Source organism: Enhydra lutris, unplaced genomic scaffold (assembly GCF_002288905.1).
Source record: "Enhydra lutris kenyoni isolate GAN:26980312 unplaced genomic scaffold, ASM228890v2 scaffoldscaffold12, whole genome shotgun sequence".
NCBI lineage: Eukaryota > Metazoa > Chordata > Mammalia > Carnivora > Mustelidae > Enhydra > Enhydra lutris.
In genome coordinates, this window is record NW_019154096.1 from 398,180 (window position 1) to 425,021 (window position 26,842).

Genomic DNA, 26,842 nt, shown 5'->3' on the forward strand with positions numbered 1-26,842 from the left:
CAAGTGATCGTAAGAATAAAATTAATCAAATAGGAAACATACACAACTGCAACTAAGAAGGGACATATAACCAGATATCAACAAAACATGAGCATGGGATTTGTTTCTCCTGGAGGCAATGGAGCCAGGATGCTGGGTTTCTCCAAACTCTGAGCAGGCCAGTCTGGGCTTGATCCTCTGGCAGAGAGCTACCCACTGAAGAACTCAGGCATGGTTTTCTTTCCTTCAGAGAATTGCTGATAGACCATCTGTCACACACTCAGCCTGAGCCTGAGCATAAAGAACAGCAGTGTCAGCCACAATTGTGATTCTTAAGAATGACTCTCACCCCCAAGCTAGTGCAGTATCCTCTCACGGAGAAGAGCCTGGTTAGGAAGCTCGGAGCCAGGCGACTCACCTGGGAATTCACACCGGGTCCAGGGTGCATGGTTCCGGGGTCAGCTGTTCCCTGGACAGATTGGGAGATCTGACTAGCTCCCTGAACAGCATAAGAAGTGGGTCAGATTGAGCAGGGTGGAGATGCGTTAACAAAGAAACACCCGTGGCTGGCTTATACTCAACCTGGTTGGCTCAGTGGGTTAAGGGCCTGACTCCTGATTTCAGCTCAGGTCAGGATCTCAGGGTTAGCTTGGCTAATCAACACTTAGCAGGGAGTCAGCTAGAGATTCTCTCTCTCTCTCTCTCTCTGCTCCTCCCCCCTGTTGTGCTTTATATCACTCTCTCCCAAGTAAATAAATTAATCTTTTTTTTTAAAAAGAATGATAAGAAAGGCTGCAGAGCTAAACAAAGTGAAAGGCCAGTGAGTCATCATGACATCTCAGATTTCAAAACAATAATGAAGAACGTGGAGAACAACCCATCCTCCAAAACATGCCAAACTTTGGGGGTTGGGGGGGAGAATCTGTCGACTTTAAAAAATGTTCCCTTGGAAAGTATTTCCAAGGACATCTTCTCATAAACACTTTCTTCTGAATATTTATGGCACAGGTATGGAATGAATGGTGTTACATAGGGCATGAACATGGAAACAGGCAGGAGCAATGAACCTGGCATCAGAGAATGCGTTGGTAAGGCAATTTCTGGTGCTTCAGGATTTCTTGTCAATTTGGCTGAAAACTGACTGACTGATGTTGGCTGACTGTGATGGTGTCTGTGGGGTGCTGTCTACTTATGGACATGGCTCAGGGGCCATGCCATGGACTATGGCTTATCTTCCTGGGACTATTAGAGAGAGGGCCAGAGCTAAGAATTGTTAAGTAAATTGTACATTTTAATTAAAGCATTAATCTTTGAAGAGTTTAAATACTATTTTCCATTACCAATGACTATCTCACTGTCAAGGAAGAGCCATGCATCATTTGTTTTCTTGTAAATGGCAGAATCAGAATCTACAAGTGCCTTTGTGTAACAGAACAGGTCTTATCAACTTGACATTACCAACCTGACATTCAGCAAGATCCAATGTCCTAGTACAGCCTGCTTCAGATTCACTTCATCTTCCTTGGTCTTTTGAGGATCCAAGAAGCTAATTAGTACCATTTCATAAAAATTTCCTAATGGGGGGGTCAGGGCTCAGATGGTTAAGTGTCTGCCTCTGTCTGATCTTCAGATCCTGGGATCCAGCCTGTGTTGGCATCCCAGCTCAGTGGGAAGTCTGCTTCTCCCTCCCCCTCTGCCTGTCCCCCTGTTTGTACTCTCTGTCTCTCTCTCTCTCTGTCTCTCTCTCAATTGAATAAATAAAATCTTTAAAAAAAAAAAATCTCCCAACATCATATCTAGGGAGGGACTGTCACTTCCTTGTCAATTAAAGATGGCAATAACCCAAATTGTTGAAACTTTTGTGCATATCCTGCTCTGATCCTGGGATAATTTGGTAGGTTGTCTTCATCATGTTGATGGTTTCCTTTTCTGTGCACCATACTTTTCAGTGCTCTGAGAACATGCAAGTAAACCCATTTTTAAAATTCAATAGCTCCTCCTGGAATATTCTGGAGTGGATGACCACCACTCACACCTCATCAGCACATATGAGAGCACCTGTGATCCTGCTCCTTCCCCAGCATTTTTTAGCTTAGCCAATCTGATGATGGAAACACATTATCATATCCTCCAATGTGTGCAGTTTGCTCTGTCGATGGAAGACTCAGGTAGGAGGCAAAGTGGTTGCAACTTCACTAATCCTAGAAAGCTAAAAGGCTAGAGAGCATATGCAGCAGAAGCATCCTCTGTGCAGTGAAAGGGACCAAAAAAATCCTTCAGGTCTCACTGAACTGGCTTTATTTACAAAAATATTTATATTGGAAGCTAAACTCCTTCTCTAGATACTAACATAAATATTAAGAAGGTTTCACCATAAGCCTGGGAGAAATGCAGAACCATTTGGAAGTTCTTGCTATTTCAGGGAATGTTCTGTAATCTGGGACTTGTGTCTCTCTGGCCCAGAGTTTGGGCAGGTCCTCACCTGACCTTCCCGGATTTGAAGAAATGACACAGAGGCCAGATGTGCTCAGTGCTACAACCTGGGCTGTTGAGTGAGCACCCCCAGGTAAAACATTTCTCAAACCTTGGCATTCATCACAGAAAAGGCAGAGTGGTACACCCTGTGTTCTATCATTGGAGATTTTATTATGTATCAGATGAAGCACCAGGAAGAGGAAAACAGGAGTGGAATCCATCTCTGTGAGCATCAGTGTCATTGCGAGGCATGTAATAGTGCACTTCAGATGTCTGTCCAGCGTAAATACATGAAAACACTGCTTTTCTTACAAAAAGATACACATTACACATAAATATGTAGATCGGTGTTTATAACTAAACAAGCAAAATGTTCCAAACATGAAAGCCCCATCTAAATTTCTCCAAAAGCTGCTATATATCTCAAGGCCCCATGTTTTATTTATGAAAAGCTCCTTTTTCTCCATCACTTGGCAAGCTCAGGGCTTGTTAGCCTGAATGTTCCTGGCCTATATTCAAACACATTTTCCCTCCTCTACTTTGCTTTAATAAAATCCATCCACAAGTGTGAGGCCTGGTCTGATCTGTTTTCTGTCGAGTCACGGTCACCTTGCTCCACGAGCCTGGGTGATGGGCCAGCCAGACCCAGGTCCTGCTGCCTAGCACAGTCAGAATGCAGCCTGCTAACAGCCACAGCCCAATACCTTCATTTACTGCTGAAAATCTCCAGCCAGGAGGAAGCAAGTACCATCCACTAAGAATTAAAAGCCTGCATTTTGTTCTTTTAGGTTTGGGAACCATCAGAAAGTGTGATCTTAGTTGGATTCAGCTTGTCATAAACAGGGCAGTGGGGAGGTTTCAAAATTGAAAGTCACACTGGGATCTTTAAGGTCTTGGCAACAAAGACCCCTGCAGGGCACAAAGCATCTTTGTTTTTCTCCTCCCTTCCTGTTGGCCATTTTATTTTTGCTAGGTCTAATCTTATTTCCAAAGGGGTTGTTTACATTATAGTGTATCTTAGTGTTTAAAAGCTACAAGCTGACAATTATGAATTACATAGAAGATGTAAGGAATAAGGAAAAGAAACCCATACACATTCCAACCGTTCTAAGAAATGCGGTATCATCCACATCTTTGGAGTCCTCTGTACATCCCTCCCCCTGTCCATCAGTCCTGTTCACTATTCTCTGTGTTTACTTTATATTTTTACCAAAGTAAACGCATCGCTAAATCATATTTGATTTTGTATAGTTTTGAAACTAGAACAAATGCAACAATCCTGCACAATTTTTCTGCAAGTCGCTTTTATCTCTTCCTCAGTAGCGTGTCTACATAATTTACACTTACAATGTTTCACTGTTGTTCACTGTAACTTGAGCATGATAATGCAGAGCACATACCTTCCACTCGACAGAACTTGGTTGGTCCCCATTTTCTATTACTACAAAATGGCGGGGTTTCTCTAGCTCTAGCAGCCGAATAACTCTTTCAAAAGGCCTGCTCTCTTCAGCCTGGCCCAGGTCATGGTGAAGCATTTTCAAAAGCGATGGCTCTAACTCACAGCCCCACCACAGTTAGAGCCCATGGGCACAGGCATGACATGATCACACAGGCAGCTTTCCACGGTGTCAGCAAAACACTCCATACCCAAGACATTCTCAGAACCGAAGCTACTTTCTAGACACCAACGTGAATGTTGAGAAACTTGGGCTCTCGGGTAGCAGTTCATTGCAAGCCTGGGAGAAATGTGGACTTATACCTACTTAAAGGAGTGTTCTCAGAAAGAAAGGAGAAATGGGGAGGAAGACAGAATATTTATAGAAATAATGGCTGAAATCTTATCAAATTTGATGGAAATCCTTAATTATAGAGTCAATATTTACCTGTAGTAAAATAAAAACAAGCAGATCTGCTCTTAGATATATCACAGTCAGACCATGGAAAAACAAAGGAGAAATTTTGAAATTGCAAGACAAAAACGTCCCTTCATATACAGAGGACTGCATTAGATTAACCATTGACTTCCAATCAGAACCAGTGGGGGAAAGGCCCTGAAATGACACTAGTCAAAAAGCTGAAAGAGAAAAACTTGTCCAGGTGCCTGGGTGGCTCATTCTGTTGGGCATCTGACTCTTCATTTCAGCTCAGGTCATGATCTCAGGGTCCTGGGATCAAGCCCCATGTCAGGTGCCCTGCTCAGTGAGGGGTCTCTTAGCCTCTCCCTCTGCTCCTCCCCTTGCTTGTGCACACATGCACACATTCTCTCTCTCTCTCAAATAATCTTTTAAAAAAGTTATCAACCCAGAATTCCATACCTAGCAAATTTGTCTTTCAAAAATGAAGGCAAAATATATTCTCAGATACACAAAATTACAAGAATTACTAAAGGAAATCTTTGAACTGAAAAAAAGCAAAACCAAAACAAAACGGAAACTTGATTCCAAGATTTGAAAATGCTGAATTTGTTAAGGAATGTGCGTGAGCATGTACATGTGTGCCTATACAGAATGTTGTGAAAGTGTTTCTGCAGTTTACTCTCTGCTCATCTCAGAGGGAAAAACACTAAAAAGGACTGAGAAACATACCTGGGAGGTTTAACTATTTTAATTTGTTTTGTACTTCCTTAGCCCTGTAAATTTTGAATAATCATTAATTTTCTAAGTCCCTCTAGCTGAAGTTAGTGAAGATTAACTGAAATAAAACATCTTAAGAAGTTTTCAAATTGCACATGGCTAAAGAAGCACAAAAGAAATTTGAGTTTCATTTGTACTAGAGTGATGCAAGGCAAGAACATATGTGGGGAGACTGGAGCTGCAGACAGAGGACAAAAGTTCCTGGGAATTAACCAAAATTCCAAGGACAACTCCCTATTTTTAAAAGCTATGAAACTAATGGAGCACAACTGGAGATCTCAAGGAGAACAGGTATTCTCTGAGCTCCACGCAGGATGAAAGGCAAATTGACAAAGGTCTGTCTCTAGCACAGTGAGTGGGTAGGAATGTCAGGCCTGGGAGGGTGGAGGGATGACAGAGCTACAGGGCTAGTGGTGGACGGGGATGTGGCCCGGCTACTTGTGTCCCTTACCTGCCCTCAAGGGCGCTTTGTGACCAGACCACAGCACTGTGATGTGGGCATGGGGCTTGTGTCTGCAAGTACACACCCAGGGCTCAGTTGACTGAGGGCAGCAGTGTGATCGGTCACTAACTCTCAGGGCTCAGTTACCTGAAGGCAGCAGTGCGATGGGACGCTAATGCTTTTCAGAGGGAAGAGATGGAGAATTATCTCTTCCCTCAGGAATTCCTTACTGATGGTTGGCTGAGCTCCAGTCCCACATTCTGGGCAGTTAATGCAACCCTTGCCTTCGTATGTGGACTGGAGCTCTTCGTCTTCTTACTTTCCTATTTCCGGCCTGATCCGTCCTCACCACCAGGCAAGAAATACAAGAAGAGCAGGAAGGTAAGGAACCCTCAGCCCAGACCCAGCAGAGTGTAATTCTATCATCTTTTCTATTATTCTTTCCACTTTTCCAAGTCACTGGAGAGACTCCTTAAAGGGGAAAGAATAGAATGGGTATTCTCAGGAGAGAGTAGACCACCCTCCACCCAGAACAAGCCAGACCAGGCAAGGGTTAGAGGGCCCTGAAGATCTCGGGCCGGAGTCCAGGGGTGGTGGAGGGGTCCAGGACAGCATCCCAAACACAGTGACCAGTGGCCAAGGACCGGAGGTTAAGAGCTGCCTCTCTAGCGGAGGTCAGGCCCCTGAGCACTGGGTCATCTGCTGCTGGGGTGAGGGTCCCAGCCTCCCCGTGTTCTCTTATCTCAGTACCAAGTGGAGCCACAGAGAAGGAGCAACAGAAGCAAGAAACATCAGACCCTGAAAGGTGAGTGTCCGCCACTCACCCCTGCGTACCCCAGTTACACTGTGGCCCCCGCTCTGAAGGCCCAGTCCCACTGTCTCCAGGACACCAGGGCCTGAGCCCATCCCTCAGGAAACAGAGCCCTGGGTGGGGGTTGGGGGCTCCGAGGAGGGAGAGAGAACCCGGAGGCTTCCCAGATTCTGCACCAGAACAAAGCCCTGAGGGGCTGGAAACGGGTATTGCTCACCAGGGGCCCCAGGGCCTGGACTGGGGGCGGGACCTCCCGCTCCCACTGTGGACAAGCTGTTCAACTCTGCTTAGATTTTTCTGGAGGCTAAGTGGTCCTTCCTCCCCCAGCAAAGTCATGAACAAGGAAGCACTTTGGAAAAGACAAAGTGATCCCCATCATGAATCCTGTAATCACCATGTGGACATGTGGCCTTGAACAGTGCTGTTTGGGGCTCCCGAGTCCAATCCCCCAAAAGTCTCCCCTAAAGAGACATTGTACCCAGCCTCCCATAAGATCCCTGGACTCCTGTTTCCAGGTTTCAGAAAATTTCTGGTTTATCTGGAAGAGTTTCAGGACCAGTTCTCCCTTCTGCAAAGGTAAAGAATCTGCCCCCTTCTCCCCTGGGTGGGCCTCCCTGAGTCTATGGTGTGACCCCTGGGCTGCAGGGAACAGCCTCTGGGGCTGTTCAGGGGGGCTGGGCGGAGCCGTGGGGACAGACTGTGATGAAAGCCCCAGGCTGAGGGACAGCAGGAGCATTGTGATGTGGGTGTGGGGCGTGGAGGGCTGTGGGGACCGCTCCCAGCCCCAACTGCTACAGCAGCAGCTAGTGCCTCCTGTCTCTCACAGCTACCTTGTGAGGCTCTCTGACCAGGGGGGCTTTCACCGCTTCTTACATCAAGCAGCCCCTGGGCAGGTGCGCCGAGGGGTGCCAGCTGGAGCCCGTCAGCCATGCAGGGAGCTTGTGGAAGATGCTGCTCCCACCGTGTCCCCATCACCTGCCCTAACTCCACTGACGGGGTCCCCTCAGCCTCTGGCCTCCACCCTGCCAGCGGGACCAATGACCTCAATTTCTGTTGCTTCACACTCCTCCCTGAGTACTTCCTGGCTAGCGGAGCCTTTCATCCCCCCGGATGGCTTTTCACACCAGCCACTTGCTCTTCCCCCTTCCCCGCCATGTCTCCCTCCTTCGGAGGCCTCTCCTGGGCCTCTGAAAGCCTCCTTGGCCCCAGAGCAGCCGAACTCTCCTTTGACTCTCCCTCAGTGTGACTCAAGGGCACCCCCACCATGCCCCATCCCACAGAGTCCGGCTCCACACACACCTTGGTCAGCTGACAGGTCAGCTTCTCCTGTCCCAGCCATCTTGGGCCTGGGCCGCTCACGCTGCCCCATTTCGGCCCTATCCTGGTGGCAGGCGCCTGCCAATGCCTGGAACCTGTCCACCTCAACATGCTTGGAGTCCCATCAAGCACCTCTGTCCCATGGCCCACCAGAGGCCTTGTTCTGGGGAGACCCCACACACAGACAGGAAGAGACTAGGATTCCCCCTTCCATCAACCCGGATGTCCAGAAGCTTCTGGAGATACTCATTGCCAAGAGAAAAGAACTGAAGTTTTGGAGGGAGAAGGAAAAGAAAGAAAGGTCAAAATACCAGCTGACCTCTTTCGGGAGAATGTTCAAATCCCCAGGTGATGGGCAGAACACCATGGGCTGCCCGTCCTTCTGGAGTATGAGTGGCAAAGCAAAACAGCTGCTCGGTCCTGACAAGCCCCCACGTCCCAAGATTCCAAGGGACAATTTGGGGCAGAAATGCCTCCAGCTCTTCTGGGGTCTCCCCTTTCTGCACAGCGAGTCCCTGGTGGCCACTGTCAGGGTGACCGATCCCCCACTGGAGTTCCCCTTTGTCATATTCAATGAGCTCTCTCATGCCTTGCCACTCCAGATTCAGGGCAATGTGGCTCCACGCCTCTCCCTGACCCACAACTTACTTGACCCTTTGGCTCGGCCCCAACCCTTGACCCAGAGATTGTCCCAGTCCCCGCCCCTGCCTCTGGCTCAGCCCCAGGGCCTGCCTCTGACTCAGCCCCAGCCCCTGCCTCTGGCTCAGCCCCAGCCCCTCCCTCTAACTCAGCCCCAGCCCCTCCCTCTGGACCAGCCCCTCCTCCAGCCCCTCCCTCTGGATCAGCCCCTGCCCCAGCCCCTCCCTCTGACTCAGCCCCAGCCCCTCCCTCTGGACCAGCCCCTGCCCCAGCCCCTCCCTCTGACTCGGCCCCAGCCCCTCCCTCTGACTCAGCCCCAGCCCCTCCCTCTGCCTCAGCCCCAGCCCCTCCCTCTGGACCAGCCCCTGCCCCAGCCCCTCCCTCTGACTCAGCCTCAGCCCCTCCCTCTGGATCAGCCTCAGCTCCCACCTCTAACTGAGCCCCAGACCCAGGTAAGCCTTGCACCCTCTGTCCCAGTGGGACCCTCTTCTCTACCACCGGAGATGGGTAGCTGCAAGGTGTCTTGCCCTGTAGCCCAGAAGACATGGTCTTACATGTCATCTGCTGTTCAAAACCTGGAATGTCACTTTCTGGAGAAGCAACTAGAAAGGGGCAAGTTACCCCCTGTGGTGAAAAGATCTCAGCAAGTCTTTAGCCAAGGTCCTCCTGACCTTCCCCAGGGTGGCCAAGCCCCCGAGGGCCATAGGTCAGTCTCTGTCCTTCCTGGAGAATTGATCGACTCTGAGCTCTGTGAGCAACCGGATTGGCACCTTTGGAAGAGGCTCATGAAGCAAGAAAGGGACCCTTCCTGCAGGGTCCACCTATCCCTGAACATACAGCCTCACCAAGAGTTCCAGAAGGTGCCCCAGGCACACAGCTGGCACAGTCCCACATCTGAGTCTGAGTCTACGGATGGAAGCTGCCAGGCCACACAGAAGACTGGGTCCAGGTACCCAGGAAGGACCGTGCCAGGAAAAAGACTGGGCAAGGATTCAAGGTCCAGTGCAGGGAGGATCTGGAAAGATCTACACAGGGGCGCAACAGGCTCTCCAGAGAAGGCTCCAGGAAGAAATCGTGAGGAGTCAGACACAGACTTGAAGCCCTCCACAAGCAGCGCAGAAAAGAAGCGCCCAGAGAAGGACCTGAGAGCCCATTTCAGGAAGTTGGGGCAGTTCAGAGAGGGTCAGATGCCTTTGGATGTTCAACCTTCCAGGCTCGCTGCCCACCACGCCTCGGACCTTCCCGGAAAGCCAAGCCCTCATGGGAACCCTGGAAAGCCAGTGCTTTCCAAGTGTTGGGAATCCTCCCACGATTTTTCCATCCTCAGTCCATATGCTCAGCGGATGCTAGAAGCACATATCATAAGGCTCAAGGTGAAGCACCGGTGGGGCCTCCCCCTCAAGGTTCTCAAGACTATAAACCTCTTCAAGTTGAAGAAGGGCTTCCTCCTCTCCCAGTCCTTCCCACCCCGTTCAGCAACCTGCGTATCCAAGGCCGCCTCAGGCACCAAGTTCTTGGGAAATCCTCCTCAGCCCTATCAAGGAGAGGTGATGAAAGAGTCTTACCCCACCTGGGGGGGGGCCCTCGGTGCTCCCCAGCCTACGTGTGAGGAAATCCAGCAGGCTCTGGAAGGGTCCTCACCTGGGGGTGGCCCACTGGCTGGACAGGGGGCCAGTCCACCTTCTCGGACCTCCACATACGGCTTTGTGGGCAGAATCTGGCACAGTGAAACTCCCTCTAGGACTCTTATGAAAAGCAACTTGGAGTCAAGTCCAAGTCCAGCAATGGCCACAAAGGAGCCAAGGAGGGTGAATGCGGGTCAGGCCTCACGGGATGTGACCGTGCTAGAGCTCAACTTAGAGCCCCAGGATTTGAGTGCCAAAGAGCCCAGGGAGGTGGGAGAGATCAAGGAGACCCCTGCCTGGGGAGTCACCTTAGAACCCCGTGTGCTGGCCAACAACCAAGGCCTCCGTGGCAAGGGGAGAAGATCAGGGTCTTCAGGGAAAGGTGACAGCCCCCTGCAACATACAAAGTTGGTCACCCAAGACCCTGAAGAGCTATGCCTTGAGGCATGGCACAGGAGATCAGAGCCCTGGAAGTTGATGGAGTCAGAGAACCAGCCTTGTGATGCCACCCCCACCGTGCTCCTTCAAGACTGTGAAACTGGGGTCCTCCTTCAAGACTGTGCAACTGAGAGTCTCCTTCAAGACAGTCAGTCCAACATGTTCATCGCTGCCGACATCTTGGCTTCTCGGGGATCTCTGTCTGGCTTCCAGAGCGGGTCCAGTGAAGACACATCTACTTCCCAGGTGCTGCATGGCCAAAGATCCCATGGCCAGAGCCCCTACAGGCAGCCAGGACACCTGGGACTGCAGCACCAATGTAAGAGCCCGAGCAGGTCATGCATCACCCCCAAGGAGAGAGAGAGCTCCAGGAGGTCCCCCTCGAGAGACCCTGTCAAAGAGCTGTCAGAACTGAAGCTCCTCCAGATCAGTGAGGTGAAACTTCCAGTCCAGAGCAAGGAGTCAGGAGAGGCCTCGGGAAACAAGGCCTGTGAGATCTTGCTGAAGAAGGAAGAGGCGCCGCCGGAAAGCTACTTCAGGAGAAGGATGACGCAATTGTTCCAGTGGTTCTTTCCCAGTAGAGGCAGAGGACTGGAAGATTCCCTTCAAAAGGGCAAGCCTTCATCATCCCAGGGCCGGAGACAAGTCATGGGCAGGTCAACCATGGAGAGCGCTTCTGAGGAGGCTCAGATGGTCGTGAGGGCTGTGGGGCGGATCCTAGAGGAGAAAATGTTGCCTTACCAGGGACTCAGGGTCCCGGAGGTCGGCTGGTGCAAAAAGGATCTCCAGGCTTCGGCAGACCCCAATGTCTCCTACCACAGGGTTCTCTCTTACCAAGAGCAGAGGAGAGTGATGAGGGAGACAGCCAGTCCACAGGGCACCCCCAGGGGCCACAACTATGCCAACAAGACCGCGTGGATCGGGTGGCCCTTCCCCACCAGGGTGCCAGAGTGCCCAAGCAGACCCTGCCAGAACGGGTCCCTGGTGCCGGGCCCTTCAGGCCGCACCCTGCAGGCCCACTGCCCCAGGCACTGCCTCCTTCAAAGAGACATTTCACCTGGCCAGCCACTGTGTGCTTCTCATGCCTTTCCTGGCAGGACAAATTTCCTCCAAGAAAAAACGCAAACGGTGCAGAGAAAATCTTTTTTTTCTCACATTAGCACATCTTCTATGGGCTAATATCTTCTCCGTGCCACAATTACTTTGCTTCCCCAAAATAAATTTTTTTTTTTTCCCCTCATGAGTGGTGCTAGCCTCTGTGTGCGCCCTGCTGTGATGGGAGGGAAGGATCAGGGTCTGCTCTCCCCAAGGACCTGCTTTGGCTTCCAGAATGAATGGGGCCTTGGAGGACAGGTTATCTTGGGGTCCACTCCCGCCCCCTTCCTCCCTCTCCTTCAGTTTCCACGACAAGGTGGACAAGACCCAGACCGGGACCTCGCTCTACCCATCCTCTCCTGTTTTCCCTCCACGTGGAGCTTGTGTGGCTTTAGGGAGGGTTTGCTGAGGCAGAAATCCCGTTCAGGCTTCAGGAAGACAGAATCCTAGGTCAGAGTGGGGCCTGCAGTTGGGAGACACAAGGCAGGCCTTGAGGGCAGAGGTGAGAAATCCTGCCCCACCCCTCGCAGTCTCCTGCGGGGAGTAGAGGAAGGCCACCCCAGGAGCCTTCTCACCCCAGGGAATCCCGTCTTAGCTCCCTCAGCCCCTCTTCTCACACTCGGAGCCGCAAGGGACGAGCTCACTCCCGGCGCTGAGGGTGTGTGTGGGGGGGTGCCACAGAGATCCCCAGGGACCTGCCTGCCCAGGCCCAGGCACTGAAGGGGCCTGCCCACCAGCACCCTCTTCCCCTCTTGGGGGATTGAGGGAGTGTGGCTATGGGCAGGGGGACCCTGCACTTAGGGTGGGACTCCAGGAAGAAGGCCAAGTGACGGAGTGTGTCCATACCTGATGTGACGACTGAAGACCCTTGGTGTCCCACTGCCACCTACGGGCCAAGATGAAAGAAGTTAGAAGCCCTGGGTCTGCACCCTACTCCAGGTGCCAATTCCAGGGTGGGGGGTTGGAGGGAGTGGGGTGGGGGTTGTACAGAAGCCATCTGAGCTCCCACACTGACGGCCAGGTGCCCAGAGGCAGCAAGGCCTTCAGGCAGAGAAGTTAATTTCTGCACAATTTGATAAGCTTGAGGACTGGGGGCCCCAGACGGAGTTGTGGTCTGTGACCTTTAAGTACACGTGTGGCCCAAGGATGGCTCCCAGGGGACTGGTGGGGACTCAGAGGCCAAAGGACTGGCCTGGTTCCTGATCTTGGTTACCCCAGAGCCCGGAGGGGCAGGAGGCCCTCAAGTGGGGCTTCTCCCATCCCCGGCTGGAAGGGATGTGTCCAGAAGGAGGGTGGAGTCTAGAAGGCCCCCCCTGCCGCGTGTCCCACTCCCAGCCCAACATTGTCCTCCAGGGTCCCCCACACATCGCTCTGATGGAGACCCCACACAGAGACCCAACACAGAGACCTCTGATGGAGACCCATACAGAGACTCCACAGAGACCCCTCAGCACGACCCTACACAGAGATCTCTGCCAGAGACTCACAGGGGCAGGGGCTAAGTTTCTGCTTATCATGATACCATTACTTATTATCATCCATGTTGTAGACAGCAAGGCCTTCTCAGAAACACCCAGAGAACAAGCCCAACCCATACTGAGAGATGCCCAGCAGCTGTTGCTGTTGGGCTGTGACAAACACCATGGCAGGGGCCATGAACGCCCCAGTGTGAACAGGGGAGTGGGGAGGGCGCCCTGAGGGCAGGTATCCTGCACTGCCGACTCCTATAATGGGGATCTCCCTCGGAAGCCTGTGTGCACACAACTACGGACCACGCCTCCCCCCGTGACAGAGGAGCTTTACTACGCATCCTCGCAATCCATTTCTGATGGTGTTTGGCCACTTATGTAATGGAAGACCATCAGTTTCCAAAATTTCGTGAAATTTACATTAACTGAAAATTTTGTTTTCTAGACTCTATCTATTGGTGGGGGCAGAGGGGGAGGAGTAAAGGAGGGAGGGAGAAGGACAAGCATATTCACCACTGAGCGGTGAGCCTGGGCCCACCGGTTCTCAGGACCTGAGATCATGACCTGAGTTGAAACCGAGAGTTGGTGCCTTAATCGACTGAGCCAGCTGGGTGCTCCTGAGATTTTTGAAGTAACTTTCCAAGTACGCAAGAGAGGAGAAAATATGTTACCAAAGTATTCACAAAATGGTAATGATGGTGATGTTCTGTGCTTGTGGAGGGTTTCCTCCTCATGAATCCCTGAGTCAGGACCTTGGCTTAGAGCACCTCGCTCACAACCCCAACCCCCTCCTCTAACCCCTCCCCTAACCCCTCTCCCAACCACTTCTCTAACCCCTCCTCTAGCCACTCCCCTAACCACTCCCACCTTCCCAGGAATCAATCCATGTAACTGATGAAGAGCAGGAAAGTTTGTTGCTGTTGTCAGCTTTGTAAAGCAAGGTTGCTTGTTGCCACCTCTCTTCTGGATTATTTCACAGACATTAGACAGAGCTTTAGAAGAAAGTTCTCCCTCATCTAGGAGAGTGGATCTTCCCACGTTTTATCACAAACCTTTCCTACAAAAATTTCAGAAATGCCAATATAATTCATAATATTTTCTACAAATGAATAAAAGCAAAGATTTATCTCATTCATGTAAATGCTAAGAAAGCAAGACAGCAAATTAGTGATTGAAGCCTCACACCTGAGGCTTACGCAGATGAGCAGAGACCTACAGTTGATTCAGCTACAGAGAAGGAAGATACACATAAGCGACGTCGACTTTGCAATCACGGGGAAAACTACGATGTAGGATTTGAAAAGTCCTAGAAATGGTCACTGCCTCTCAAAACATCCCTCCTATTCTTCCCCACAGAGTCCGAGAGGCCGGCGAGGCCTCAAACTTTTGATTTACCATAAGCCATAAAAGCTTTTCAATCTGGAGAAGTCCCTTTCTGAAATGGAACCACCCTTTTGTGGTATTCTTTTAAGTCAGGTTCTCTCCTTCGTTTCTTAATCCAAACTTATTTGTTGAACAGCCAGAGTCAGCATGGAGCCTGGAAGAGGAACCCCCCCCCCCACCATTAGCCTCTTTGCTGGCTTGAACCACACAGACAGACAACTAAAGAAAAGGTCTCACCTGTGGTGAGATCTGTTTCCAGGACACTAAATGTGATTTTTTTATAAGCAGAATCTCAAGAAATCCATGCCATGACCCTGTGTGTTAAGGTTAATCAGGCAGTTTTTTGTGGAAAGAAAGAAAAACAGAGGTTGAGGTCTGGAAAGTTTCTTGGCCAAGGGGTCATCCTCCCAGAGGCCTGCCCCTGAGACTGAGGGTGGGAAGTTTCTGGAACAATGTCCCCCACACTAGGGCACTTGCTGGGAGGAATGCACTTACTGACAGGAGGTTTTAGCTACACATACTCCTTGGTTTCCTACCAAATAGGACTGCTGAGTCATGGAAACACTAAGTAGGAATTCTCAGGGGAAACACCAAGAAAGAAACATCAAGACTAGGGTGCTGAGTGACTGTCTTAAGTCAACCCTTCATCTGTCTCATGCCTTCAAACTACCCTTTGTCTCATACCACAACTACCCATGTCAGCATGTGGAGGGTTCGGACAGATGGGCTCAGAAGCCCTACAAACTCTGACTAAAAGAAAGACCCCATGACAAGATTTCACCTATGTCCAAGAGTTTAAAGGACAGCAGAGAGAGCCAAGATTCCACATCAGAAGAAGCCAGGATCTGGAGGAGAAAGGTACAACTTAGTCCCTCACAGGCCTGCTTCGCATGGAAAGAAAGGCAGAAAATTCTGGCACTCCTTCCTGTGAGCATTGAAAGACCATCCTTCCTTCATTCAAAACTTACACCCCCCCCCAAAAACAAACGAACAAACAAACGTAACACGCAGAAAGGCTGAGCCAGGGGCAGTGGTTTCTACCGCAACTATTCCTGAGTTAGTATTGTGGTCTTAGAATACCTCACTTTTATTGTTTAACTGTCTCTGCTCTGAGTACATTTCAGAGAAAATTCTTAAGTGAGCATTCAAGTGAAGCCATAAAAATGTTCTGTACTGTGCTCAAGTAGGCATTTTAACAACTTATAGTTACACTTCTAATGTAGGAAACGCTCCATACCTCCCAAGCTAAGCTTGTTAGGGGTCAGACAGATACACGAATGTGTGCAGTCTCTATTATATTTCTGTCCTGGGTTGTTTTTCTTCTAAGTGTTTATAGCTGCTTAAGCAGTGATTTAGAAAAAAATACTTCGACTACTTTTTTTCACTCTACAAACCCACTTCAAATATTGTGGAAATATTAAAAGATATAATTCTCTCATTCCGTTCTCATACCTCGAATCCTTTTAGTTTGTTTTTGAGAACGCTGTGCACTGAAAGGGATGTAAGTGTGCTTGGGTGTCCTGATACAAGGGTGGTGTTTTCCATTCGATGCCTGTTTCTCGAAGGTTCACTTAAGCCCAGAGGAGCTGCTGACATGTTCTGCTGCTTCTGTGGGAGCTCTGTCCCATCACTGGGCTTACTTGCCCTGTTCTGTGCCACCAACAGTTTACCAGACTCCTGGGGGTCTGTGTTCTGGGATCCTGGCTTCTCACCTGGACCCACTGGGAGAGACCTGGAGACCACATGATCTGCCCACAGAGTCCTAGCATGACCCAGGGTAGTAAGAGGGAAGATCAAGGGCTGTGAGAATGCTTAGCACTGCTTCCCCTGGGCTCCCTGCCTCCCCCTCGCCAGGGCAGCACCCCACCTCAGCTCCTGGCCACCCACTCCCAGGATGCAGTGGTGGCTGCTACAAACGAGGGTTGTAAGAGCTTTCTGCCCACATGTGACATACATGTCATCTTAGTGAGACAGTGACGAACCAGGGAAGAAAACAGTATCTGTTAAGTAGCTCTAATGCAGAGTTCGACTGTCCTGCAGTGTCCATGCCTACATCTTTGACTCTTCATGGACTTCCACTCTTTCTTGCAAAATTGAAGGGACAGTGACGTCCTGGCTAGCCCCCACCATGGAGGAGGGAAGGGGTGCTTGTGATTTATAGACTGAGAGGAAAGCACAGGAATCCCATGGTCAATGATTTGTTGAACCAGGCCAGGTAGGAAGAAGTAAAAGGAATGAAAACAGAAAGGTGCAGTGTCCTTTTCTTTCAGAGAGTAACAGATGCACAGAATCTGAAAGGTGGCCAAGAGCTGGGGTCCAGGGCCCTGCGGACGCCACGGACCCCTGAGCCTCAGCAGAATGCACAAATCTCAGTTCCACGTCACCATTAATGAACTGAAATGTTTCCCCTCTGTCAGTTTCAGTGATGAAAGACTGTTTATATATTTTGGAACTGTCCCGGGCAGTACCAGAGTCTTGGTTCTCTTACCTGAGAAGGAAAATAAGGCTGAAAATGAGAATAAAGGGTGAAGACTGATCATAAATTGTTAGCACTTCCTCTCTCCCTGATGACTCAACATCGCCAGGCAGAGGCTGTGAGCCCCCTCCTGGGCCCACCAGGGTGGTCAGGCTGGCTCCTGTCACAAGGTCCCCATCTCACTTTCCCCTGTGACCCAGGGACTCCAGACATAACAGTGAAATCCCCTCAAGTCTTTGTGGCCATCCCAACCTGAAATACAGGGAGCTGCCCAGGGGTTCTCAGTGGTTCAGGTTTGCACCTGCTGGATACGGTCACCTCCTGGGCCCACCTGCCATGCAGCCACCAGCAAGGAGTGCCGGTTGTACCTCCTGCCCTAGCACCTGTGAGCGTAACAAGTCCAGTCATTTCTTAGCTTTCCTGTGTGTGACTTCCACAACCATGCTGGAATGTTCCTTAAAGACCCCACAAGGGGGACTAACCTCCCCCACTCACAACACAGTGGTATTGGCAGAAAACAGAATCTTCATTGCAAATACATGTGGTCTGGGAAAGCTAAGCAACTTACTAAACCAGATTTCTAGAAGGTGTCCTGCATCCTAGATGCCTGATGAACTCAGAGAGCCCGTTTCCTGCACAGTGGATCACAACAGCTCAGTTCCTCTCTGCCCCAAATCCTTGCTTCCCTGCTCATGACTGACCCCGTTCTCATGACCCTCAGCCGTGGCTTATGACTAGTCAATTCCAGTTATGTAAAATACACTAGAAGGAGGACCTTGCATGACAAATGATTGAGACACAAGAAGTCATACTTCTGCCACTTCTGCCTCTTAAAACACTGAGAAACTTCTTAAAACATGAATCAGAAGATGTCAGGATATCTAGCACAGGAGGCTATGCAGCTCTGTCTGAGCGGGCCAGTCCCTCAGATCACTCACCATCTATGCCTGATTTTAAAAAGACAGTGTGTAAAAAGTAAACGTAATTTAACTTATATAATTTTGGAATGCTTTACAAAAAGGACAGAGTTCCTGATATTATCTTTTTATGATTAAGAAAAGAGTTAGTTTGACCTTTGCTCAGTATTTATTCAAGTGTGATTTTTAAGCCTCATTTTACTAAATGAGATGAACCATAAAGCTACGGGATATTGTAGCATGAGCAATTCAGAAGTCCTGAATGCAGCTGAAAGGCTAACCTGTGCAGAGAGGATCTAAGGGCAGGGGACCCTGAATAATGTGCTTGTAGATGTCACCATAGGCTTATGTCATACATGACTTTTCAGTCTTATAATGAATGGGTTTTATGAATTCAAAATTATTCTGCAGAAGCTGTCATAGCTGTCCTTGCCCTCCATCATCACTCTGGTGATTGGGCACTAGGAATCCTGTAAAATATTTTACATCAGACCTGCCCACCCACCAGTGATAAAACTACGATATGCTCTATATACAAAGAATCACTTGAAAGGATTATTTTCTATGAGATGACAGCTGCTTTCACCTGAAAATGCAGTAAATAGTTTCCTTACAAGATTCCAATGACTGACGGGTGAGAAAACATACCGGACACCAAGTGCAAGGGGCCGGAGCCAGGCTTTCAGGGCTGTGCAGGCTGGGGTTGCGGGCCAGGAACCAGCACCACCAGATCGGGAGCCCCAGAGCCTGGGGTCCAGAGCGAAATGTAGTAGGTGCATTCGTCCGAAGTCAAGGAGTGCTCCCTGGAGGAGGAGGCAGTGGATGCGGGGTTTCCACAGCACAGAGTTTAGATGGAGGCCACCAGAGCAGGGACGACTTGGGCAGGGCACACCAGCAAGGAAGATACCGAGCTGAAAGGAGGACGCAGGGGGCTGGCAGGCTGCCCCCAGGACACGGGAGGATGTTTAGGACATGGGCTGGCCAGGGGACAAGCCTGCAAACCGGGTCAGGACGTCGCACTGTGAGGGGTACTGAGTGTCCAAGCCAGGAAGGGCAACACGGTCCCCAGGCAAGGGGAACCCAGGGAGGCTTCGGGGTGCAGACCACACCTGCTCCAGTGGGATGACCCTGCAGGGCCTGGAGTGGGGGAGGGGAGTGGGGCTGCTGTGAACCTGGGCTGGGAATCTATCTTTACAGACTGTATCTGAAAATGGAGCTAATTAGTGATCAGGACTGAGTGAAATGGAGTGAGACCAGTTCTTGGAAAGTTGCAAGGTGGTTTGCCTCCTGGTGTCCAGCCTGGCTTTTGTTGTTGTTGGGTTTCCCTTCTTTTCCAACCAGCTGCCATGAAGTCAGCATCTGGCAGAGTTCCAGTGACTAGCTGGGAGTGGGTGGTGACCAGGGGAAGCAGGGTCCACATATTCTCGTGTGGATGCAGCTCACCCAGGGCTCCCCAGGGGGAGGGCCTTGTACCCTGAGAGACTCACGTGGATGCCGAGTCCTTGACCCTCCACAGGCTGAGGTCAGAGAGAGGACTGTCCCTCCTTCCTCTGGAGGGGGTGCCCTGGAGAGGGCCCTGAGAGGGGGCCTGCGGACCTGTCCCTTCTTTGACAGTGGCCTCCCTGCTGCAATTGTTGGGGTCCCTGGGCTGTGAGGATGTGCCCCACAGAAGTGGTAATTTAGTGAGTCCCCAAGATGGCACTGCTTTCCCCTCTGGGTGATGGTCACATCCAGCTGGCCCTCAGGAAACATCTCATAGGAAATGGGAAGTGTGGGTGCCTGAAAATGGGCTGGAGGAGGGAAGGGCAGAGGGGCTTTGCAGAGCCAGTGATAGAGGCACACAGGACATGGTTGGAGGTCAGCAGGGACATGGGAGGAGCCTGAGTGTTGCGTCCCAGGTGGGGTTCCAGCTCTCTGTCAGTGTCACACACTTCCCACAAACCTCCCCTGAGGAGGGAAGGCTGTTTTGGTTGCCAGTGTGTTATTACAGTAACTGGCCTGAGCGCCAGTGGGATGGTCCCTGGTACCCGGGAGCCTTGGCAGTGCCCTTTCATGCCATGAGTGTCCAGACACGTGGTGTTTCCAGCAGCATCTGGAGAGAAGGATACCAGCCCTCAGTGTAGGAAGCAGATCTGTGTGCAAGGAGGAGCCTCTCCACTTATATGGCGGTCACTCGGTCCCTGTAGAAGTGACCCTATCCCTGTGCAGTTTAAAGGTCCTCTTAGGCATCACACATACCAGGCTGGCAGGGTAAAGACCTCTTCTTCCACAAGTGACTGGAATCCATCAACACTGTGTTTTCATTTTAAAAATATGGAAACTGTCAGATAAAAATAACAGAACATGAACATGTATGTACCAGCACATTTTGAAATAGACTGGATATTTTAAAAACTTACTTAAAAATTCAGGAATGTGATGTCAGCAAGAAGACACATAAGAAAACTCCAGGCCTGTTCCCTCCACAGAAACACCAAATACACAACTAGAGACTGACCAAAATAACATATGGGAACTATGGGGATGGCCAAAGAGTCACAGCAACCCAGTGAGTGCCCAGTCAAGAATGAGCCTCATGTGGCAGTGCAGGAAATTCCATGACCGTGCTGGGCAGAACAGCTTGAGCAGAGTGGTCACCACAAGCTAGTCCCCTCTGCAAGCCAGAGAGAGCAGAGTGGACTGATCTGCAACCTTTTGATTTCTAACCTGTCTAGGGGATACCTGAGGGACTGGTCTTGGGACATCCAACAAGAGTTCAGACAACCAAAAGTGGCTCACGCCACAGAAGGGGGAAAGTCACTGGAACCCCTTGGCAGTGCCCTTTCATGCCATGAGTGTCCAGACACGTGGTATTTCCAGCAGCATCTGGAGAGAAGGACACCAGCCCTCAGTGCAGGAAGTGCATCTGTGTGCAAGGAGGAGCCTCTCCACTCACACATGGTCAATCGGTTTAAAGGTCCTCTTAGGCATCACACATATCAGGCTGGCAGGGTAAAGACTTCTTCTTCCAGCAGTGACTGGAACCCACTCACACTGTTTTCATTTTAAAAATATGGAAACTGGGAGATGAAAATAACAGAACATGAACATGTATGCACCAGCATATTTTGAAATAGACTGGATATTTTAAAAACTTACTTAAAAATTCAGGAGAGTGATGTCAGCAAGATGACACACAAGAAAACTCCAGGCCTGTTCCCTCCATAGAAACACCAAAAACACAACTAGAGACTGACCAAAATAACCTTTGGGAACTATGGGAATGACCAAAGAGTCAAAGCAACCAAGTGAGTGCTTGGTCAAGAATGAGCCACGTGTGGCAGGGCAGGAAATGCCGTGACAGTTCTGGGCAGAACACCTGGAGCAGAGTAGTCGCCATAAGCTAGTCCCCTTTGCAAACCAGAGAGAGCAAAGTGGACTAATCTGCGACCCTTTGATTTCTAACCTGTCTAGAGGATACGTGAGGGACTGGTCTTGGGACACCTGACACAGAGTTCAGACAACCAAAAGTGGCTCACAGCTCAGAAGGGGGGATATCACTGGAGGCAGCAGGTACGACTTGCGAAAACCATCCTAAAGGTAATTACAGACACAGACATCTGGAGCAAGTGATTATTGATTGAGGAATACAAATAGAACAGCTAACATCCCTAAAATGAGCAAGGGTGTGAGCCTTATAAAGAGGAAGACATTAAAAGCAGCCATACCAATGGGAGACCTGGGAAGAGAGCATGTGCACAGATGTAGGGACAACACAGGCATGAGAAAAGCGCATGCCAGGCTGATTAGCAAGGGTCTTCCCTGCATGAAGCCAGCATGCAAAGCCTGGGGGAGGGGGCTGTTTTTAAAAATATCCAGTTTTCAATAAAAGATCACAAGCTATACAAAGAAGAAGTAAAATGTGGCTCATTCAAAGGAACAAAATACATCTCCAGAAACCATCCCTAAAGAAACATTGGCTTTGAACTTACTAGAGAAAGGCTTTAAAACAATTGCCTTAAATATGGTCTAAAGGCTAAAGGAAAACATGGACAAAAGAAATAAAGGAAATCAAGAAAATATATGAGCAAAATGAGAATATTTACAAAGAATTTGGAATTATTAGAAACAATCAAATGGAGGGGCACCTGGGTGGCTTAGTGGGTTAAAGCCTCTGCCTTCGGCTCAGGTCATGATCCCAGGGTCCTGGTATGAAGCCCTGCATCCAGCTCTCTGCTCAGCAGGGAGCCTGCTCCCCCCACCCCCTCTGCCTGCCTCTCTGCCTACTTGTGATCTCAGTCTGTCAAATAAATAAGTAAAATCTTAAAAAAAAAAAAAAAGAAACAATCAAATGGAAATTTTGGAGATGAAAAATACAAAACTGAATTTAAAAAAATCATTTGAGGGGTTAAATAGCAGAGGCAAACAGAAAGAAAGACTCAGCAAACTTGAAAATAGGTCATTTGAAATTATTGAGACTGAAGAGTAAATGGAGAAAAAAAAGGAAGAACAGTGAACAAAGCCTGAGAGACTTATGATGGGAGTACATCAAGCTGACCAATATAACATTATGGGACATGCAGGGGAGAAATGACAGAGAAAAAGGCAGAGAAGCAATGGCCATGCATTTCACAAGTCTGAGGAAAGTCGTGGATATAGCAATACAAGCTTAACAAATGCCAAGTAGGATAAACACAAACAGACCCACACCAAAAGAAGAGTGGCTCATCATATACAGGGCAGCCTCTGTAAAACTATCAGTGGGTTCCTCAGGCAAAAAGGCAGGTCAGGGAGAATTCAACATTACGCAAATGTCCTGCAAAAATGAGTGAGAAAGAAAGACATTCCCAGATCAACAACAGAAACTGAGAATGTCCATAACCACTAGACCTGCCCAACAAGAAATGCTAAAGAAAGTCTATCAAGTTGGAATTAAGGATGCTAGATGGCAACTCAAAACCATATGAAAATATCAGATTCTCCAGGAGAGACAAGTACATGGGCAAATACAAAAACTAGCAAAGTATTATTGTAATTTTGAATTGTTACTCCTTTCCACTTTTATTGAGAAATTACTGATATCCATTATAACTCCACTTTTTTATTCTTCTACAAGATTAACAACAAATAGCCATAAGTATATATTTAAGTATATATAATGCTTATAAATCTATGTTACTAAGTACAAAATATATAAAGATGTAATTTGTGACATCAATAAGGTAAAGTGTGGGTGAATAAATAAACAAGTAAATAAAGTGTGGGTAGAAGAGCTAAAAGAAGGGTTTTTGTATGCAATAAAGTTAAATATCAGGTAAAAACAGGTTATTATAACTTTAAGATATTATATGCAATTCCCCATAGAAATCACAAAGAAAATATTTATAGAATTTGCAGAAAAGGAAATGAAAGTTAAATCAAAATGTATAAATCAAAATGAGTAAAAAAATTAAATTCAAAAGAAGACAATAAAGGAGGAACAAAACAGTTAAGACATAAAGACAACAAATAACAAAATGCCAATAGTAGGCCATCCTACCAGTAACCACTTTAAATGTAAGTGAATTAAGTTCCCCAATCAAAAGGCCTGTATTGACGGAATGATACCAAAAAACTAAAACAAAAAACAAAACAAAAAAACCCAGGATCCAACTTTATTCTCTCTATAACACACTCATTTGAGATGTAAGGACACAAACATAGACTTGGAAGTTAAAAGGATAGATCAAGATATTCCATGCAATTAGTAACCAAAAGACCAGGGTTGGGTATACTAATATCAGATAAAACAGAGTAAGGCAAGAAGTGTTTCACGCAATGAAGAAGAACATTATTCAATGATAAGAGGTCTATTCACCAAGAGGATATAAGAATTATAAATAAATGTGCAGCCAACATCAGAGCACCTACATATCAAACTGACAGAACTGAAGGGAGAAATAGATTGATCTAGAATAAAAGAAGGAGACTTCAATACCACATTTTCAATAACAAACAGAATAATCAGACAGAAGATCAGTAAAAATTAGGGGACCTCAACAAGACTACAAGCCAATTGGTCACAACAGAGATTTACAAAATACTTCATCCAACAAGAGTAGAATAGACATCTTTCTCAAAAAGACATGGAACATTCTTCAGTATAGACCAGATGTTAGCCCATAAAACAAGTTTTAAAAAATTTAGAAAGATGGGGATTGTGAAAACTTATCTTTTCTGATCAAAATGAAATGAAACCAGAAAGGTTTCAGAAGGAAAACTGGAAAATCTACAAATATGTGGAAATTGAACATTACCTTAAACAACAAATGAGTCAAGGAATAAATCACAAAGGAAATGTGAAAATTTATTGAGACAAATTGGAATGAAACCACAACCTAGCGAAACTTATGGGATGTAGCAAAAGAAGTGCTAACAGGGAAATTTATAACTATCAATGCTGACATTGAAAAAGAAGAAATATCTCCAAGTCAGCAACCTAACTTTACACTATAAGGAACTAGAAAAAAAAAGAACAAATGAAATCAAAAGCTAGCAGAAGGAAAAAAATAATAAAAATTAGCAAAATAGAGAATAAAAATAAGATAAACAAGATAAGCAAAATAGAGAGTAGAAAGAGAAAATCCACAAAATCAAGAGTTGAGTCTTCAAAAATCAAAAACTGACAAGCTGTTAGTGACACCAACTAATTAAAAAAAGAGAGAATACTCAAACAGCTAAGGGCAACAATGAAAGTTGGTCATTACGACAGATTTTATAGATAGGGAAGGGTTATAAGAGAATACTGTGAACACTGTATAGTAACAAATTGAATAACTAAAATGAAATGGATTAATTCCTAGAAATATGAAATTTCACCAAGACTAACCCAAAAAGAAATAGAAAATATGAACAGATCCATAACAAGTAAGGTTACTGAATCAGTCATCAGGTCTCCTTACAAAGAAAAACATTGGACTTGATGGCCTTACTGGTGATTTCTACCAAATATTTAAAGAAGAGCCAACACCAATCCTCTTAAACATTTCCAGAAATATGAAGAGGAGAGAGAACTCCCTGACTCATTCAATGAGGCCAGCATTACTCCATAATCCAGAGATACTACAAGAAAAAACAACTGCCAACCAACATCCCTGATTAAGACCAGTGCAAGAATCATCAACAAAATACTAGCAAACTGAATTTGGTAGCATATGAAAAGGATTATGCACCATTACTAAGTGTGATTCATTCCTGGAATGCAAGAATGAGTCAATATACAAGAAACAATCAGTGTCATAGGTAACATTACGAAAGGAAGGGTAAGTCACATGATCATCTCAACTGATGCAGAAAAAGCACTTGACAACATTCAGCACGTTTTCATGATAAAAGCACTCAACAGACTACGAATAGAAGAAACTATGTCAACATAATAAGAGCCATATATGAAAAACCCACAGTGAGCCTCATACCCCACAGCGAAAGGTTACAAGCTTTCCCGCTAAGATCAGGAACAATTCAGGGATGCCAGATTTTGTCACTTCTACTAAACATAATGCTGGAAGTACAAGCCAGAACCGTTAGGCATGAGAGGGAATCCAAATTGGAAAGAAATAAGTAAAATTATCTCTGTTTGCAGATGGCATGATCTCATATGTAGAAAACCCTGAAGATTCCAGGAAAACAACAACACTTTTAGAACTAATCAATGGTAGTTGACCAAAATCAACATACAGAAATCTGCTGCAATTCAATACCCCAGCAATGAATAATTTAAAAAGGAAACTAAGAAAACAATTTCATGTGTAACAGCATCAAGAAGAATAAAATACATTGGAATAATCTTAACCAAGAGGTAGTAGAGTTGTACACTGGAAACTATGAAATGCTGCTGAAAGAAATGAAAGAATACACTTATAACTGGAAGGCTATACCATGTTCATGTTTTGGAAACCTTGATATTTTTAAGATGTTAATGCTTCGCAAAGGGATCTACAAATAATTTTCAACATGGGTGCCAGGATTACTCAACAGGGAAAGGACAGTTTTCCAACAACCAAGGCTAGGAAAATTGGTAACAGTATGCAAAGGAATAAAAATGGACCTTCATCTTATACCGTATACAAAAATTAACTCAAAATGAATCAAAGTTCTCAGCCTAAGACCTAGGGCTATAAAAACTCTTAGGGAAGAAAAACAGGACAAAAGATTTATCACATTAAATTTGATGATAATTTCTTGGATAGAACACTAAAAGCACAGATAACATAAGATAAAATAGATAAATTCAAATACATGAAAATTTAAAACTTTTGTGCTTCAAAGAATGCCATCAGCAGAGTGAAATGGCAACCCATGAATGACAGAAAATATCTGCAAATTCTCTGATTAGGGGTCATATCCGGAATATATAAAGAACTTTGTACATCCCAGCAACCAAAAAACCAAACACTTTGATTTTAAAATGCACAAAGTACTTCAATAGACATTTATCCAAAGAAAATATACAAATGCCCAATGAACACATGAAAAGATGCTCAACTTCAGAAGTCATCAGGGAAATGCAAATCAAAACTACAGTGAGACACCACTTCCCACCCTTTGGCTATTTTTTTTAAATTTTTAAAATTTATTTTCAGCATAACAGTATTCATTGTTTTTGCACCACACCCAGTGCTCCATGCAATCCGGGCCCTCTCCAATACCCACCACCTGGTTCCCCCAACCTCCCATCCCCCGCCCCTTCAAAACCCTCAGATTGTTTTTCAGAGTCCATAGTGTCTCATGGTTCACCTCCCCTTCCAATTTCCCTCAACTCCCTTCTCCTCTCTAACTCCCCTTGTCCTCCATGCTACTTGTTATGTTTTTAATGGGAAATAAGATGTGTTGATGAGCATGAGTTGGAGCCGTGGTGCACTGGTGGGAATGTAATGCAGCAAAGCAGCCATCTCCTCAAAAACTTAAAAATAGAATTGCCACAGAATCCAGGAATTGCACTTGTTGGTATACACCCAAAAGAACTGAAAGCAAGGTCTCAAAGATATTTGTTCATCCAAATTCACAGCAACTTTATTCACTATAGCCAAAAGGTGGAAAAGTCCACGGATCCCTCAGGAGAGGAGATGAGCAGAACTGGCACAGACATGCTGTAAAACATTCTTCAGAATTCGACACACGCCCCA